Here is a 17,405-nt window from a genome sequence, read left to right on the forward strand (position 1 = left end):
TGAGATCTGGAGGGTGAACTGCACTCTCCTCTACCAGTGAGATCTGGAGGGTGAACTGCACTCTCCTCTACCAGTGAGATCTGGGTGGGTGAACTGCACTCCCCTCAGCCATTGAGATCTGGGGGGTGAACTGCACCCCACTCAACCAGTGAGATCTGGAGGGTGAACTGCACTCTCCCTCAATCAGTGAGATCTGGTGGGTGAACTGCACTCTCCTCTACCAGTGAGATCTGGAGGGTGAACTGCACTCTCCTCTACCAGTGAGATCTGGGTTGGTGAACTGCACTCCTCTCAGCCATTGAGATCTGGGTGGGTGAACTGCACTCCCCTCAACCATTTAGATCATGGTGGGTGAACTGCACTCTCCTCTACCAGTGAGATCTGGGTGGGTGAACTGCACTCCCCTCAACCATTTAGATCATGGTGGGTGAACTACACTCTCCTCTACCAGTGAGATCTGGAGGGTGAACTGCTCTCTCCTCTACCAGTGAGATCTGGAGGGTGAACTGCACTCTCCTCTACCAGTGAGATCTGGTGGGTGAACTGCACTCCTCCCGACCAATGAGATCTGGAGGGTGAACTGCACTCCCCTCGACCAGTGAGATCTGGAGAATGAACTGCACTCCCCTCGACCAGTGAGATCTGGTGGGTGAACTGCACTCCCCTCGACCAGTGAGATCTGGGTGGGTGAACTGCACTCCCCTCAACCAGTGAGATCTGGGTGGGTGAACTGCACTACCCTCAACCATTTAGATCATGGTGGGTGAACTGCACTCTCCCTCAACCAGTGAGATCTGGAGGGTGAACTGCACTCTCCTCTACCAATGATATCTGGAGGGTGAACTGCACTCTCCTCTACCAATGAGATCTGGAGGGTGAACTGCTCTCCCCTCAACCAGTGAGATCTGGTGGATGAACTGCACTCCCCTCGACCAGTGAGATCTGGGTGGGTGAACTGCACTCCCCTCAACCAGTGAGATCTGGGAGGGTGAACTGCTCTCTCCTCTACCAGTGGGATCCGTAGGGTAAACTGCACTCTCCCCGACCAGTGAGATCTGGAGGGTGAACTGCTCTCTCCTCTACCAGTGAGATCTGGAGGGTGAACTGCACTCTCCTCTACCAGTGAGATCTGGTGGGTGAACTGCACTCCTCTCGACCAGTGAGATCTGGAGGGTGAACTGCACTCCCCTCGCCCAGTGAGATCTGGTGGGTGAACTGCACTCCCCTCGGCCAGTGATATCTGGGTGGGTGAACTGCACTCCCCTCAACCAGTGAGATCTGGGTGGGTGAACTGCACTCCCCTCAACCAGTGAGATCTGGAGGGTGAACTGCACTCTCCTCTACCAGTGAGATCTGGGTGGGTGAACTGCACTCCCCTCAACCAGTGAGATCTGGAGGGTGAACTGCACTCTCCTCTACCAGTGAGATCTGGGTGGGTGAACTGCACTCCCCTCAACCAGTGAGATCTGGAGGGTGAACTGCACTCCCCTCAACCAGTTAGATTTGGGTGGGTGAACTGCTCTCTTTACCAGTGAGATCTGGGTGGTTGAACTACTCTCCCCTCTACCAGTGAACTGCACTCTCCTTTACCAGTGAGATCTGGAGGATGAACTGCACTCCCCTCACCCAGTTAGATTTGGGTGGGTGGACTGCTCTCTTCTCTACCAGTGAGATCTGGGTGGTTGAACTACTCTCCCCTCTACCAGTGAGATCTGGGTGTGAACGGCACTCTCCACTACCAGTGAGATCTGGTGGGTGAACTGCACTCCCCTCGACCAGTGAGATCTGGGTGGGTGAACTGCACTCCCCTCAACCAGTGAGATCTGGGTGGGTGAACTGCTCTCTCCTCTACCAGTGAGATCTGGAGGGTAAACTGCACTCCCCCTGACCAGTGAGATCTGGGTGGGTGAACTGCACTCCCCTCGACCATTGAGATCTGGAGGGTGAACTGCTCTCTCCTCTACTAGTGAGATCTGGAGGGTGAACTGCACTCCCCTCAACCAGTGAACTGCACTCTCCTTTACCAGTGAGATCTGGAGGGTGAACTGCACTCCCCTCAACCAGTTAGATTTGGGTGGGTGAACTGCACTATCCTCAACCAGTGAGATCTGGAGGGTGAACTGCACTCTCCTCTACCAGTGAGATCTGGTGGGTGAACTGCACTCCCCTCAAACAGTGAGATCTGGGTGGGTGCAGTGAACTCCCCTCAACCAGTGAGATCTGGGAGGGTGAACTGCACTCCCCTCAACCAGTGAGATGTGAGAGGGTGAACTGCACTCCCCTCAACCAGTGAGATCTGGGGGGTGAACTGCACTCCCCTCAACCAGTGAGATGTGAGAGGGTGAACTGCACTCCCTTCAACCAGTGAGATCTGGAGGGTGAACTGCACTCTCCTCTACCAGTGAGATCTGGAGGGTGAACTGCACTCTCCTCAACCAGTGAACTGCACTCTCCTTTACCAGTGAGATCTGGAGGGTGAACTGCACTCTCCTCAACCAGTGAGATCTGGAGGGTGAACTGCACTCTCCTCAACCAGTGAACTGCACTCTCCTTTACCAGTGAGATCTGGAGGGTGAACTGCACTCCCTTCAACCAGTGGGCACGTGCCAGAGCACGTTCTTCGACCAGTAACAACGGCTCCCCCCCCCCCCCCAGCGCCTTGAAACCCTCACGGGTACGTAGTGCGCTTTATATATCCAATGATTCATTGATTGATTGATTGAATAAGAGGGGCCCAGACAGGGTCCAGGTCTCTAAAGTGGTGCTTGACTGACCAAACCACCCGGGTGAGTTTAAGGGGGTGCAGCCGCCTTCTGAGGGGTTTACTCCGCAGCTTCCGGTTGTCTGAGAGAATCTTTACATCCCCTGTGAGCGTCGGAAGCTCGAGGCGCTTTACCGCTGCTCCTGCTGGTGAAATACTCACTCATGGATAGAGCTCCCAGCAGGCGCCTTCAACTGGGCGCGGAAATCAGAGCCAGCTGAAAATGTGTGAACTGCAGAGGGGGGGATTAAAATATATCCCCCCCAAGGACCCCCTACATCCACCCCCTCCACCAAGGGGCCACAGAGTGAAGGGCCACGAGCAGGAAGCCTTGGCTGACCATCACTTCCGGTGGACCATGTGAGCTTCTGGTGCCTGTGGAGTCACGAGGGCCCTGAGCGCTGTTTACTGCCGTCAGTGCCAGTGTTTACATCAGGTGCCCTTGTTTTTCAACCTGAGATGTGCACAACTTCAAACTACAAACTAAAGCAGGGCTCTTATGAAGCAGGGTGCCATTAGCGCAGGTTTTTTTTTAACGCAGTTTATTCAAAGCATGTTTTTTTAAAAAGCAGAGTTCCTTTAACGCAGAGTTTATTTAACGCAGGGTTTATTTAACGCAGGGTTTATTTAACGCAGGGTATATTTAACGCAGGGTTTATTTAACGCAGGGTATATTTAACGCAGGGTTTATTTAACGCAGGGTATATTTAACGCAGGGTTTATTTAACGCAGAGTTTATTTAACGCAGGGTTTATTTAACGCAGAGTTTATTTAACGCAGGGTTTATTTAACGCAGGGTATATTTAAAGCAGAGTTTATTTAACGCAGGGTTTATTTAACGCAGGGTTTATTTAACGCAGGGTATATTTAACGCAGAGTTCCTTTATGCCATGTTAATGATCATTTTATGTTTGTGGTCAGCACCCCCCTTACTACCGAGAAGGGAGGGAGATCCCTCTCCAGCTGTGAATGCGTCGTTTCTGCACCTGTGAGAGACAGGAGACTGAGCGCACCTCCCGCAGCTGCTGCTGGGGTAGTCACTCACTTACGTCATTCTTCTTTAGTGACGTCACCTGGGTCAGAAGCATCCCCCCTCGTCACGTGATTGCCCGTGATCCCTTCTTGCCACAGCCCTTTTGTGATGTAATCTAGTGTGACGTCATTGGTATGTAAATTAGATATTTTGATACCTGAAAATCCGGTTCCTTGTCCGGCAGCGTTGGCGAGTATTATCTTGTATTCGATGCATCAACAGCCCGTGAGAGCCGGGGGGGGGGGGCTGCCCTGTCCCTCCAGGAAATGTTACCTGAGCTCGGTGAAGCACCAGCGCACCCGAAACAAACAAGCACTTGCAATGCAATAGGTCTCGCATGTGTGAACGCTACTGGCGTTGTGAACGGCAATGTCTTGTATTTATGTATTTTGCTTTGGAGTGTAGGGTGTGTGTGTGCTGTGGAGTCGAAATTTGTGGTTCCTATTGAATTGTTACTTGTGGAATTGTGTGGTAGGGAGTGTATTTGTGTTGTGGAATTATATGGCATGGTGAAAATATATTGGTGAGAATCAATGCAAGCTTCCATCATATAGAAGGTACTATGCAAGCTTCCCTCACACACACACACACCAGATACTGCACAGGCATTACCAGTGCATGCTTCCCTCACACACAGCAGATACAGCACAGGTAGCAGCGGTGCATGCTTCCCCCACGCACAGCAGATACAGCACATGCAGCAGTGCATGCTCCCTCACAGAGAAGGTACAATGCAAGCTTCCCTCATATAGAAGGTACTATGAAAGCTTCCCTCACACGCACCAGATACTGCACAGGCATTACCAGTGCATGCTTCTCTCACACACAGCAGATACAGCACAGGCAGCAGTCCGTGCTCCCTCACAGAGAAGGTACAATGCAAGCTTCCCTCATACACAGTGGATACAGTAGAGACAGCAGCTGTGCAAGCTTCCCTCTCTTACAGAGCAGGTACAGCACAGGCAGCAGCGGTGCATGCTTCCCCCACGCACAGCAGATACAGCAGATACAGCACAGCAGGAGTGCAAGCTTCCCTCACACGCAGAGCAGATACAGCACTGACAGCAACAGTGCAAGCTTCCCTCACTTACAGAGCAGGTAAAGCACATCAGCAGTGCAAGCTTCCCTCACACACACAAGATACTGCACAGGCAGCAGTGCAAGATTCCCTCACACAAAGCAGATACAGTACAGGCTTTACCAGTGCATGCTTCCCTCACACACAGCAGATACAGCACAGTAGGAGTGAAAGCTTCCCTCACATACAGGGAGACACAGCACAGCAGCAGCAGTGCAAGCTTCCTCAGGCACAGCAGATACAGCAAGCAGCAGTGCAAGCTCCCCTCACAAACAGCACAGATACAGCACAGCAGCAGTGTAAGCTTCCCTTACACATAGCAGCTATAACACAGGCAGCCGTAGTGCAAGCTTCCTTCACACACAGTGCAGATACAGCACAGCAGCATTTTCAGCTTCCCTCACACACAGTGCAGGCAACAGTGAAAGTTTCCCTGACACAGAAGCAGATACAGCACAGCAGCAGTGCAATATTCCCTCACACCGAGCACACATACAGCACAGCAGCAGCGCAAGCTTCCCTCCCACACAGCACAGATACAGCACAGGTAGCAGTGCAAGCTCCTGTCACATACAGATCACATACAGTATAGGCAGCAGTACAGGCTTTCCTCACACACAGTGAAGGCAACAGTGCAAGCTTCCCTCATATGCAGCGCAGGTACAGCACAAGAGCAGTGCAAGCTTCCCTGACACACAAGCAGATACAGCACATCAGCAGTGCAAGATTCCCTTGCACACAGTGCATATACAGACAGGTAGCAGCAGTGCAAGTTTCTCTCACACCGGGCAGATACAGCACAGGCAGCAGCAGTGCAAGCTTCCCTCGCACACAGTGCAGATACAGCACAGCAGTAGTGGAAGCCTCTGTCACACACAGTACATGCAGCAGTGCAAGCTTCCCTCATACACAGCGCAGATACAGCACAGGTAGCAGTGCAAGCTTCTGTCACACACAACACACATACAGTACAGGCAGCAGTGCAAACTTCCCTCATACACAGTGCAGATACAGCAGAGGTAGCAGTGCAAGCTTCCATCACACACAGATCACATACAGTTCAGGCAGCAGTACAAGCTTCCCTCATACACAGTGCAGATACAGCACAGCAGCAGTCCAAGCTTCCCTCATACACAGTGCAGATACAGTACAGGCAGCAGTGCAAGCTTCCCTCATACACAGCGCAGATACAGCACAGCAGCAGTGCATGAAGCACTGGCATTGCCTTTAGGTCTTGGCTTTGAGACCGTATAGGTGTTTAGCCAGAGCTATTGGCTTTGCCAGTGTCTTGAATCTATTTTGTAGAGCACTGTGTCTGCTGTTCAAACACCATGAAATGTAAAAAGGCAGATTTAATTTGTTTCCTTTCTTTGTTTTACGATGCACCATACAAGTGAGTAGGCAGACAAATCAGTGCACTTACCAAAGCGCTGAGAAGACAGATGTCAGGTCCACTGAGCACTAGTCTATGCGCAAGGGTTTGGCTCTGTCACCTGCAAGTTTGAACGAGACTGGGGAACGGGATTCAAGTTTTGGCTCTTCCTGCAATAAAAAAAAAAAAAACAACTAGGAAGACATTTAACTACTCAGCCTTTGCTGGGGGCACTGCCCTCGAAGGTTCTTCACATTACCGGTCTCAGAAAGTCTTCCAGGCTGGACCGATGAGACAGTAGTTAACAGAAGGAAGCTGGGAACAACGTGCACCACATGGGAGCGGACATCTCCCTTACATGCAGGACAGCAGAGACTGGGGGCTGTGACTGTGAGCAGGTACACTACCGAGGGGAGGGAGGGCCCACACCTGCTTTCCCTCATCGACTATATGCAATCACAGAAAGGGAAGCGGCCGGCCCAAGGAAACCTCACTCCCTCCAGCTACGGGCAGCCTTGAGGGACCCGTGAAAGATGCTCTCATGCTGTCAATTTCCTCAGCAAGTCCCACCTCATTCTGTGCTTTTTTTCCGGCTTGACGCCCCCGGGAAATGTTAAGATGTGGAGCTGGAGTTGTGCCAGTGGTATGTGCAGTCATATCTACAGTTTATTATTATTATGTTTTCCTTGAATTAGCCCGCTGGCAGATCTTGTAATCCTGTTTTTCAGTGGAACATTAGAAGGTGTGCAAGTTACTGAAGCAACAGAAATAACCTTTCCTGGAAGAGCTGCGGCCACAAGCTACTGGTTGAGGCGAGGAGGTGTGATCGCTGTGCCGGAAGGAAAACGTTTTAAACAGCACCTCAGTCTGTGTGTCTGGACTCTATCCTATAACCAGGGCTACTTGAAGTCTATGGTGGGGAGAACAAAGTTATGCAATAGGTTTGAGTAAACTGAGTGAAGAAAAGTCAAAATATGCAGTGTGACAAGGGGACGTTTTCTGACAGCACCACTGAATTGGTTTGAGATTGTAAAACATGATACGCTGGTCTGGGAGGTATTTTCAGCTCGTCGATAACCAGGTGGTCGTGCAGCCGACAGCTGAATGGTGAACAGCTTTCTCTTCAAAGCGCCTTCCACTCTGTGACAATAGCTTGAGCAATATGGGCAAAAATCATGTTTTGGTTAAAACTTTTCAAATTGCACAAGTCACCTCCCTCCTCAGCTTCACGAAGGAACTGAAGACATGGCTTTTTTAATGCCCACCTCACCGGGATACGCTACTCTCCCACCGCCCCAGAGCTTTGAGACCCTAACAAGAGAGTATTTGCGCTTTATAAGCACTGATTGATTGATTCAATAATTGTGATCAATTAGGCCACTAGTGAGGCAAACTCACAGCTATGCAAATCGTACAGCTGCCTGGTATAACTCTGGTGGCCCTAACAGTCTGCCAATAAGCAGTCAGTCGCCTTGTTTCGTATTGGGGGGGGGTTTGGGGACGAAGCCCAGCCCGAAGTGCTAGAGGGCCACAATCATTAGGTATTACCCACCGCATTACCTTTGCCCCAAGGGCGACTACAGGAGCGACAGAAGGGAGTGGGTGCAAGAGCCACAGGGAAGCGCTTGTGAATCGAAGTATAGCCCGGTGTGCACTCTGAGCGGGATGCTAGCACACCAAAGATGCCCGTAGTTAAGCCCAAAATATAATCCAGTCGGACTAAAATCATGCTAGGACAATACAGCAGAGGTGAAAGCCAGTACCGGATATCTAGAACCCCCACGAAAGATCTGCAGCGCGAGTGAAAATCACAGGGGCAAGACAGCGCAGTGTGGCTGTGCTGTACAGCTCTTATTTCTGCTCCTCCCCACGGTTGAGCTGAGCTGCAAAATAAACTAGAAAAAGAAAAGAGATACCCCAATAAAATTATGGGAGGTAATAACATACACTTTTCATCTCTGCTTAGTGCTGAGAAGCCCCCGGCCTGGAAAGCAGGGAGATAAGTGCCCGTCCCCCACCCATTTTGGCCTAATAACAATAGGCCGATCTGCCCCCAGGGGAGGCAGAAATGGCCTAAATTAAATTTGCCCCCCACCTGCCCCCCGGGGACCGACCCTTGCCTACAAGGTCACTCCCCTTGCGTGACGGCGCAAAAAAAAAAAGATCCCTGGTGCCTAGTGGTTTCTGCCCCCCTTGGGGGCAGATTGACCTAAAATAGGCTGATCTGCCCCCAAAGCAGGCAGAAATGCCCTAAATACAATTTGCCCCTCCAGGGGAGCGACGCTTGCCTAAGAGGACCCTCCCCATCTGTAAAACAACAACAACAAAAATCCCCGGTGCCTAGTGGTTTCTGCAACCCTTGGGGGCAGATCGGCCTTAATAAAAATAGGCTGATCTGCCCCCCTAGGGGGCAAAAATGGCCTAAAATAAATTTGCCCCCCAGGGGAACGACCCTTGCCTAAGGGGTCGCTCCCCTTACGTGAAATTCCCGAACAAAACAAAAAAATCCCTGGTGTCTAGTGGTTTCTGTCCCCCTTGGGGGCAGATTGGCCTCATAAAAATAGGCCAAATGGCCTCAATATAATTTGCCCCCTCTGGGAGAGAACCTTGCCTAAGGGGTCGCTCCCCACCTCTAAAACTAAAAACGAAACAAAAACAAAACAATTTTTTTTTTTATCCCTGGTGCCTAGAGGTTTCTACCCCCCCCCGGGGGCAGATGGGCCTAATAATAGCCCGATCTGCCCCGGGGGGGGGGAGGGGGCAGAAGGCCTTAAAAAAATGCACCCCCTGGGAGCGACCCTTGCCCAAGGGGTCGCTCCCTTATGTCAATTTCATTTTGAAAACAAACATCCCTGGTTTCTAGTGGGCGTTTTGACAGCCGGATTGCTTTCAATCCGGCTGCAAAAATGCTGAGAGAGACTTCAAAGGGAAGGAAATACATTTCCTTCCCTTTGAAGCCTCTCTCGGCCTCCCCCACGTGATCGGAAGAGAAATGCAAAGTATTTCTCTTCCGATCGCGCTGGAAGCTGAGCTTCCAGCGTGAAGGGGGAGGCTCTGTGACAATCAGCACGCGCTGATGTCACAGGGGGGGTGGGGGGGTCGGGGGTGGAAGGAGAAGGGCTTCCCCTTCCATCCCTGCCTTGGGGGGAACCCCACAGAGGGAGTGCTAACCTCCCTCTGGGCTGTGTGCCCAGGACGTAATGGTTACGTCCTTGGCACAGCAGCACTGTGCCACAGGACGTAACCATTACGTCCGCGGCACAGAAGGGGTTAACTGTGTGCAGGACTCTGTTTTTGCTATTTTTGGTACTCTGAGCACCTTACCACTGCTGACCAGTGCTAAAGTGCAAGTGCTCCTGTGAATTTTGTATGTGTAATTGACTTTTCCAGGATTGGCATATTTGATTTACCATTGAGTCCCTCGTAAAGTGCACTACAGGTGCCTACGACCTGTAAATCAAATGCTACTAGTGGGTCTGCAGCTCTGGTTGCCACTCACATGAGTAGCTCTGTAATCATGGCTCAGACCTGCCACTGCAGTGTCAGTGTATGCAGTTTTAAGCTAACAATTCGACCTGGCAAGTGTACCCACTTGTCAGGCCCAAACCTTCTCTTTTTTTATACATGTAACACACCCCTAAGGTAGGCCTAGGTAGCCCTATTATGGGGTGCAGTGTATGTTAAAGGTAGGACATGTAATCGTATGTTTTACATGTCCTAGCAGTGAATCACTGCCAAATTCGTTTTTCACTGTTGGAAGGCCTATCTCTCTCTTAGGGGAACACCGGGGCTGCATTTTAATAACTTTTAAGTATAGATTCCTTTTGGGAGCAGATAGATATTTGGAATTTGGGGTCTCTGAACTCACAACTTAAAAATATATCTTTTAGTAAAGTTGCTTTTCAGATTGTCAGTTTGAAAATACCCCTTTCATTTTCCTGCTTAAACCATTCTGTGACTTTGCTTGTTTGTGGATTATCTGTCTGGGTCAGTTTGACAGTTGGGCTGTTTGCACTGTTCTAGACAGTGAGACAAAGTGAGCTGGGGAGTAGCCTACATACCCTGATGAGCCATCTGGGCTGAGAGAGAGGAGGAGTGGTCACCTACACCTGAAAGGCCTGTGCCTGCCCTCCACAAAGCAGTCTCCAACCCCCTGGTGTGTGTCTGAGGCCTGGCCTGGGTAATCCTCAAGGACAGCAAAGGCTTCACAAACCAGTTCTGAGTCTGCTAGCTGTGGACTCTAGCTTGCCACAAGGTGCCATTTCAGTTCCTTGGCCCCTGGAAGTGAATTTCTGGTGAAAACCCATGAAACGACGCCGGATGACTTTGCAGAATATGCCGCTGCCTAAAACCTAGGACACCGCCTGCACCTGAAGCAGTGGACCTCGCAGAAGCACAATGATCTCACCGACATCGTAGGCCCTGCGTCGCTGCAGCTGCTTACATCTGTACGAACTTGAGAGTTGGACTGCCGTACACCCGACGTTCGTGACACCCGGCTCTGTTGCAGCGCCTGTGACCCTGTGAGGTCACAGTGCAGGATTGTGACTTTGCCAGACTTTGACTCTGCCGGAGGTGTCAAGGGACCGAAGCTTCGCAACTGACGCCGCCTCACCTCACCGCAAGGACCTGATGCTTCTTTGTGATGCCTCTGCTCCTTTGCCACGCAGCACCAGAACCTACGCCGCATCAGATCCAGCGACGCCTGGCTCCCCCACTCCCCGGCACCAGTCTGTTCTTCCACACTTTTGCTCTGGTACTGTGCCTGGGGGTCCGCGTGACTGCGTAAACGCACCAGTGGAGTCACATTGTGTGAACAACTCCATCACCACACCGCTTTAACATAAGATTGCAGCATTTGTGCTTCTAGGCATTATTTTTGTGTTTTAGGTGCAATAAACATGTTTTATTTGTGTATGGTACATTTGTATAGTATTTCGTCTTGTTTAATTATATAAATATTTACTATTTTTCTAAACCTGTGTGTTGCCTCTCTTGAAGTGTTTCACTGTATCACTGTGTGTGTTGGTACAAATACTTTCTACATTACCTCTGGGTTAAGCCTTTCGGCTCAAGCCAAGCTACCAAGGGGGTGAGTGGGGTTTAACATCGTGTGTTTCTCCTTCAACGTGACTAGAGTGAGGGTCCATGCTTGGACAGGGGGCAACCAGACTGCCAACCAAAGAACCCATTTCTAACATTGGTGACCAGCGTTTGGGATTGAACGTGTATTTGTACTTGACATACAGTGATTAAGTGAACACTACTATTTTCAGTGCAGATTATAACGTAACCACATACCACTTGTGTTCATGATTTTTTCTTTTTTTTTCTTCTCTTGGACTTGGTCTGCTTTCATTTGTTTTGAACCTCTAATTGGGAACGCTTTGTTCTGCCTTGGAACTTTGCCCTTTTTGACTTGCCAGCATGCCTCAATCTGGAAATGCCCAAGCTGGAGCTGTTTTTGATCTGGAAAAGCTGGAGAGCTTTACAGTTGCCCAACTGAAACAGTTCAGGAAGGATCTGTCCCATTAGGATCTCCACAAGGAAGAAGGAGCTGCAAAAGGCTCTGAGGGCCTGGGTGACAGCCAAGGAGTTTGGGGGCGCACAGAGGAGGAGACTGATGGTGAGGAGGTGCACAGCAGCCGTGCGCTGCCTGGGGGAGAGTCTATAGAGCAGGTAGCATTGTGTCATCCACGGGTCTGACTCCTGAAGAGTTGCAGGACAGACAGGCATGGAGGGTTCATCAATTGGAGTTGGAGAAGCTTAAAATGGAGATGGAGGCGAGGAGGCTGGACATTAAGGAGAAGGAGATACTGCTGGCTCATGAGCTTAGTTTAAGGGGACTAGATCAGAGGAGCCAGTCTAGAAGAGATGGTGGCAGCAGTACCCCAGTGCAGCCTGAGAGGAGGGTACATATTCCTATAGCCCTAGTTAAGGGTTATAAGAGGGAGGATAATACCTCCTTGTTGTTTAAGGGGTATGAGTCTACTCTCCACATAAACATGGTCCATTAAGCACATTAGGGGGCGGGTCCTTGGAAGTACTTTGAGGTGGAAGGAAGGGATACCTTGACATCCTTAGGGGATCCTCAGGAGCTCATCTACACCACAATGAAGGACGCCCTACTCACAAGGTATGGTCTCACCCCTGGTGATTTTAAGGACAAGTTTAGGTCCTACAAGAAGAAGGAATCCCAAACATGACTAGAATGTGTTGATTCTTTTTGCAGGTCACTGGATGGCTAGGTGAGTAAGGAGACAAATTATGAGGGGCTTTACAACTTGATTGCTTGGGAGCACTTCTGCAGTCTAGGTTTTCCAGAGCTGCGCCAGCACCTGATTGACAGCAAGCTGACTGACCCCAGGAAGCTCGTGCAGGAAGCAGACCATTGGGAGAGCACCAGGGTTTAAAAGAGGTATGGGGGAGACCATGCCAAGGGTGGGCAGGTCCCCATCAGTAGTGGTGGTGGGGGGTAAGGGTAAACAGGGTGAGTTCTCTAAAGTGCCCCAACCTAGTTCCCAGGGTAAAGATTCCCAACCCCCTGCTGAAAAGAAACTCGTGGATCTCTACAGGGAAACCTGCAGAGGGGGTCCCTGCAAGTGCTTTGCATGTGATCAGGTGGGTCACATGAGGGGGGATCCCGAATGTCTCAAGGGTACACAGGCACCCACTGGTGCTCAGTCACAGGGTTTGGCCAGGGTAGTGCTTGGGGAGGAGTTGGTTCCAGGTGGGTGGGAGCCAGCTGAGATGACCCTTGTCTCATTGGGGGAGAGTGAGATGGTCCAGGGTACCCTCTTGCCTGGGAACACTAAGAAATACAGGCCGTAGGTGACCATCAATGGGCAGAGAGTAGAGGCTCTGAGAGACACAGGAGCCAGTGTGACTACTGTGAGAAGTCACCTGGTGTCTGAAGAGCAGGTAGTTTCCAAAGCATTGCACCAAGTATTTGCGGTAGACAACTCAGAGCACCTGTGCAGAGTGGTGCAGGTTCCCTTTGAATGGGGGTAGGAGGTCTCAAGTGCCTTGAGAGTAGCTGTGAGTTTGACTATGCCTGTAGATTGTCTTCTTGGCAATGACCTGGAGGATTCCCCTTGGAAGATAGTGAAACGCAGGACTCACTTCGAGATGTTGGGTCTGCCTGAGTGGGTGTGTCTGTCCACCCGGTCAATGGCAGCCCGCCGGGGTGATCAGGAGGCCCTGGTGCCTGAATGAGTGGCCCAGGTGCTCGCCAGAATGAGGAAGGGCGAGGGATTTGGGAAACTGGCTGCAGAAGTTCCCATGGTCCAGAAGCAGGCTGAACCTGAGGGGGATGCCCTGGAGCCTACAGGGGAGGAGGTGGCTAACCTGGGGGAGGTCCCTGAGCTGACTCAGTGGCAGAAGATTGGGGGACCCACCAAGCAAGCATTCTGTGAGGCACAGAAGACAAGCCCTACTCTGGAGGGTTTGTGGCAGCAGGCTGCATGCCAAGCACCTGGCACAGAGTCTGGTTCAAACCTGATTTATTGGAAGGATGGCCTCTTATATAGCAAGCCTAAGGTTGCTGAGCCTGGGGCAGCCTGTGTGCTGGTGGTACCCGAGTGCTTCACAGCCTTCCTACTGGGTTTGGCTCATGATGCGCTTTTAGCTGGACATTTGGGGTAGTACAAGACCTTTGAACAGCTTGTCACACACTTTTACTGTCCCCCAAATGCACAGGCACTCAGATGTACCCTGTAGGTCTCACCAAACTTGGCAGGCAAGCAGCAAAAATGGGGGGGAATGCAAGACTCCCCTCCAACCTTTTCTGGTAGTCAGCACCCCCTTTGAAAGGGTTGGTGTTGACATTGTGGGGCCTCTAGATCCGAAGACAGCCATGGGCAACAGGTTTATCCTGGCCTTGGTGGACCATGTCTCCTGGTACCCAGAAGCCATTCTGTTGAGATTAATCACCGCTCCTCTGGTGGGACATGCATTGATAGGGTTTTTTACCTGCATAGGATTCCCCAAGGAAGTTGTGTCTGATAGGGGTATCAACTTTCTATCAACATATATGAAGTCCCTGTGGAAGGAGTGTGGGGTAACCTACAAGCAAGTTTACCACTCCTTACCATCCCCAAGAAAATTATATGGTTGAGATATTCAACCGCACCTTAAAGTGCATGATCATGGGCCTGTCATGGACCTGTCAGAGCCCTTGAGGCGTAAGTGGGATGTCTTCTTGCCATGCCTTCTATTCGCCTACAGGGAGGTGCTACAAAAGGGTCTTGGATTTAGCCCTTTTGAGTTGTTGTATGGTCCCCTGTGAGGGGACCTTTGAGTCTGGGTAGGGAAGGCTTGGAGAATGCCTCCAATAAGCCCCCCCCCCCCCCAGATGTATTCTGTTACATGCTGGCCTTTAGGAACCGGACTGCTCAACTCCGGAAGTTCGCTCAAGAGAACCTAAAAGCCAGCCAGGAAGAAATTAAACACTGGTATGACCAGAATTTCACTCTGGTCAAGTTTCATCCTTGACTAAAAGTGTAGGTGATGGCCCCAGTGGAGCCTTGCATGCTCCAGGAAAAGTGGACTAGGACTTAAGAGGTGGTGGAGCACAAGAGCGATGTCACCTATCTAGTGAACTTGCGGACTCCTAGGAACCCTTTGAGGGTCTTGCATGGGAACTGCCTGAAACCTCACTTTGAGAGGACAGAGATGAGAATACGCCTAGCAAAAATGATGAAGTGGAGGAACAGAGCGAGCCTCTTCTTGGCCTCCTGTTTGATAAGGAGAAAGATCGGTCTGTGGAGGGGGTGAACCTCCCCCCTCACTGACCCCGGAGCAACAGAGGGACTGTCACCAGGTGTTGGGAAAGTTTGCCTCATTGTTTTCCTTGATTCCTGGGGTCATGCCCTTGTGCACACATGATGTGGACACTGGGCACAGTCCACCTGTGAAACATAAAGTTTAGAAGGTGACTGACAAAGTTAAAGCCAGCATTAAAGATGAGGTATCCAAAATTTTAGTTCTTGGGGTTATTGAGTTTTCTAGTATCCCTTGGGCCTGTCCTGTTGTCTTGGTCCCAAAAGCTGATGCTCCTGGTGCCACTGCAGAACTCCGGTTCTGTATAGATTACCCGGGACTCAATGAAGCCACGAAGATTGACACACACCCCATCCCCAAAGCTTATTGATTGGTTAGGGGCTGCCAAATATCTAAGCACATTTGACTTAACGTCTGGATATTGGTAGATTGCTCTGACTTAGGAGGCCAAGAAGAGGTCTGCATTTTCTACCCCAGATGGACACTACCAGTTTGGGGTGATGCCCTTTCGGATGAAAAATGCCCTGCCACCTTTCAGAGGCTGGTTGTTAGAAATGGGGTCTTTGGTGGGTAATCAGGTTACCCACTGTCCAAGCAAGGACCCCCACTCTAGTCAGGGACAAGGAGAATCACCCTCAGTTAACCCCCACTCACCCCTTTGTAGCTTGGCATGAGCAGGCAGGCTTAACTTCTGAAGCAGTGTGTAAAGTATTTGTACCCGCACACATTAATACAGTGAAAACACTAAAAAATGAACACCACACCAGTTTAGAAAAATAGGTAACATCTATCTATATCAAAAAGACCGAAATGACAAAAATCCAACATACACAAATCAAGATATTTATTTTTAAAAGAATAACAGTCTTAATACTTAGAAAACAGTGAGAATGCTGTTGTTACACAAAGTACCTGGTTAGCATCATAAATAAAACCGCACAGGTCAGCGTGTGTCGGAAAAGGATAGTGATGCGTCAATTCCTTTCTCGCAAGTGAAGCCGTGGTCATTTCCTTCTCCAGTCAGCAATGCATCATTTTTCTCCCTCACAAGAGAGTGATGCGTCGATTTTTGGACGGGGCACCTCGGATCCACGAAGAGTCGGGTTGACTTTGACGCCCAGGGATGATACATGGAAAATACGGTCACACGGTGTTAGAAACCACGCTGCGTGGGGTTTGTGTAGTTATTAGCTTCCGTAAGCGGGGGTTGCACGTCGTTTCTCCAGCTGTGATGCATCAGTCTCCCAGACACAATGCAGGTGGAGCGTCAATTTCAGTGGCAAAGCTGGCAGCATGTTGTTTATCAGCCATGTTGCAGAAGGTGCATCGAAAATGTTCCCGCATGGCGTTCTGCACGTGGATTTTCAGCTCTTGGTTGCCAACTTCAGTTTGTTCAGGGACTGGATAGGGCCCCACTTGGCAGGGCAGGTGTCTCAGCAGAGAGTCCAGGTGCTGGCAGCGGAAGTCTTTGATGGCCCTGATACTTCAACAACAGAAGGCAAGCTCAGTTCAAGCCCTTGGAGAGTCTTCTCAAGCAGGAATGCACAGCAACGTCCAGTCTTTGCCCCCTTTTGAAAGCAGAAGCAGCAGCTGCAGGATAGCCACACAAAGCACAGTCACAGACAGAGGCAGCACCTCTCCTCAGCTCTTCAGCTCTCCTCCTTGGCAGAGGTTCCTCTTGAATCTAGAAGTGATCTAATTTTCAGGGGCTTTGGGTCCACTAATTATAACCCTTTCTGCCTTTGAAGTAGGCAAACTTCAAAGGAACGTCTTTCTTGTTTGAAAGGTCCTGCCTTGCCCAGGCCAGGCCCCGGACACACACCAGGGGGTTGTAGACTGCATTGTGTTAGGGCAGGCACAGTCCAGTCAGGAGTAAGTCACTACTCCTCCACTCACACCCAGCACAGATGGCTCATCAGGATATGCAGGCTACACCCCCGCTCCCTTTGTGTCCCTGTCTAGAGGAGAGGTGCAAACAGCCCAACTGTCAAACTGACCCAGACAGGGAATCCACAAACAGGTAGAGTCACAAAATAGATTAAGCAAGAAAATGCCTACTTTCTAAAAGTAGCATTTTCAAGCACACAGTCTAAAAACAACTTTTACCAAAAGATGTCTTTTTAAATTGTGAGATCAGAGACCCTAAACTCCACAATTCTATCTGCTCCCACAGGGAATCGGCACTTTAAAAATATTTAACGGCAGCCCCCATGTTAACCTATGAGACCGATAGGCCTTGCAACAGTGAAGAATACATTTAGCAGTGTCTCACTGTTGGGACATATAAAACACATTAGTATTTGTCCTACCTTAAATACACACTGCACTCTGCCCATTGGACTATCTAGGACCTACCTTAGGGGTGCCTTACATGTATGAA

Source organism: Pleurodeles waltl, chromosome 11 (assembly GCF_031143425.1).
Source record: "Pleurodeles waltl isolate 20211129_DDA chromosome 11, aPleWal1.hap1.20221129, whole genome shotgun sequence".
In the NCBI taxonomy this organism is placed as follows: Eukaryota; Metazoa; Chordata; class Amphibia; order Caudata; family Salamandridae; genus Pleurodeles; species Pleurodeles waltl.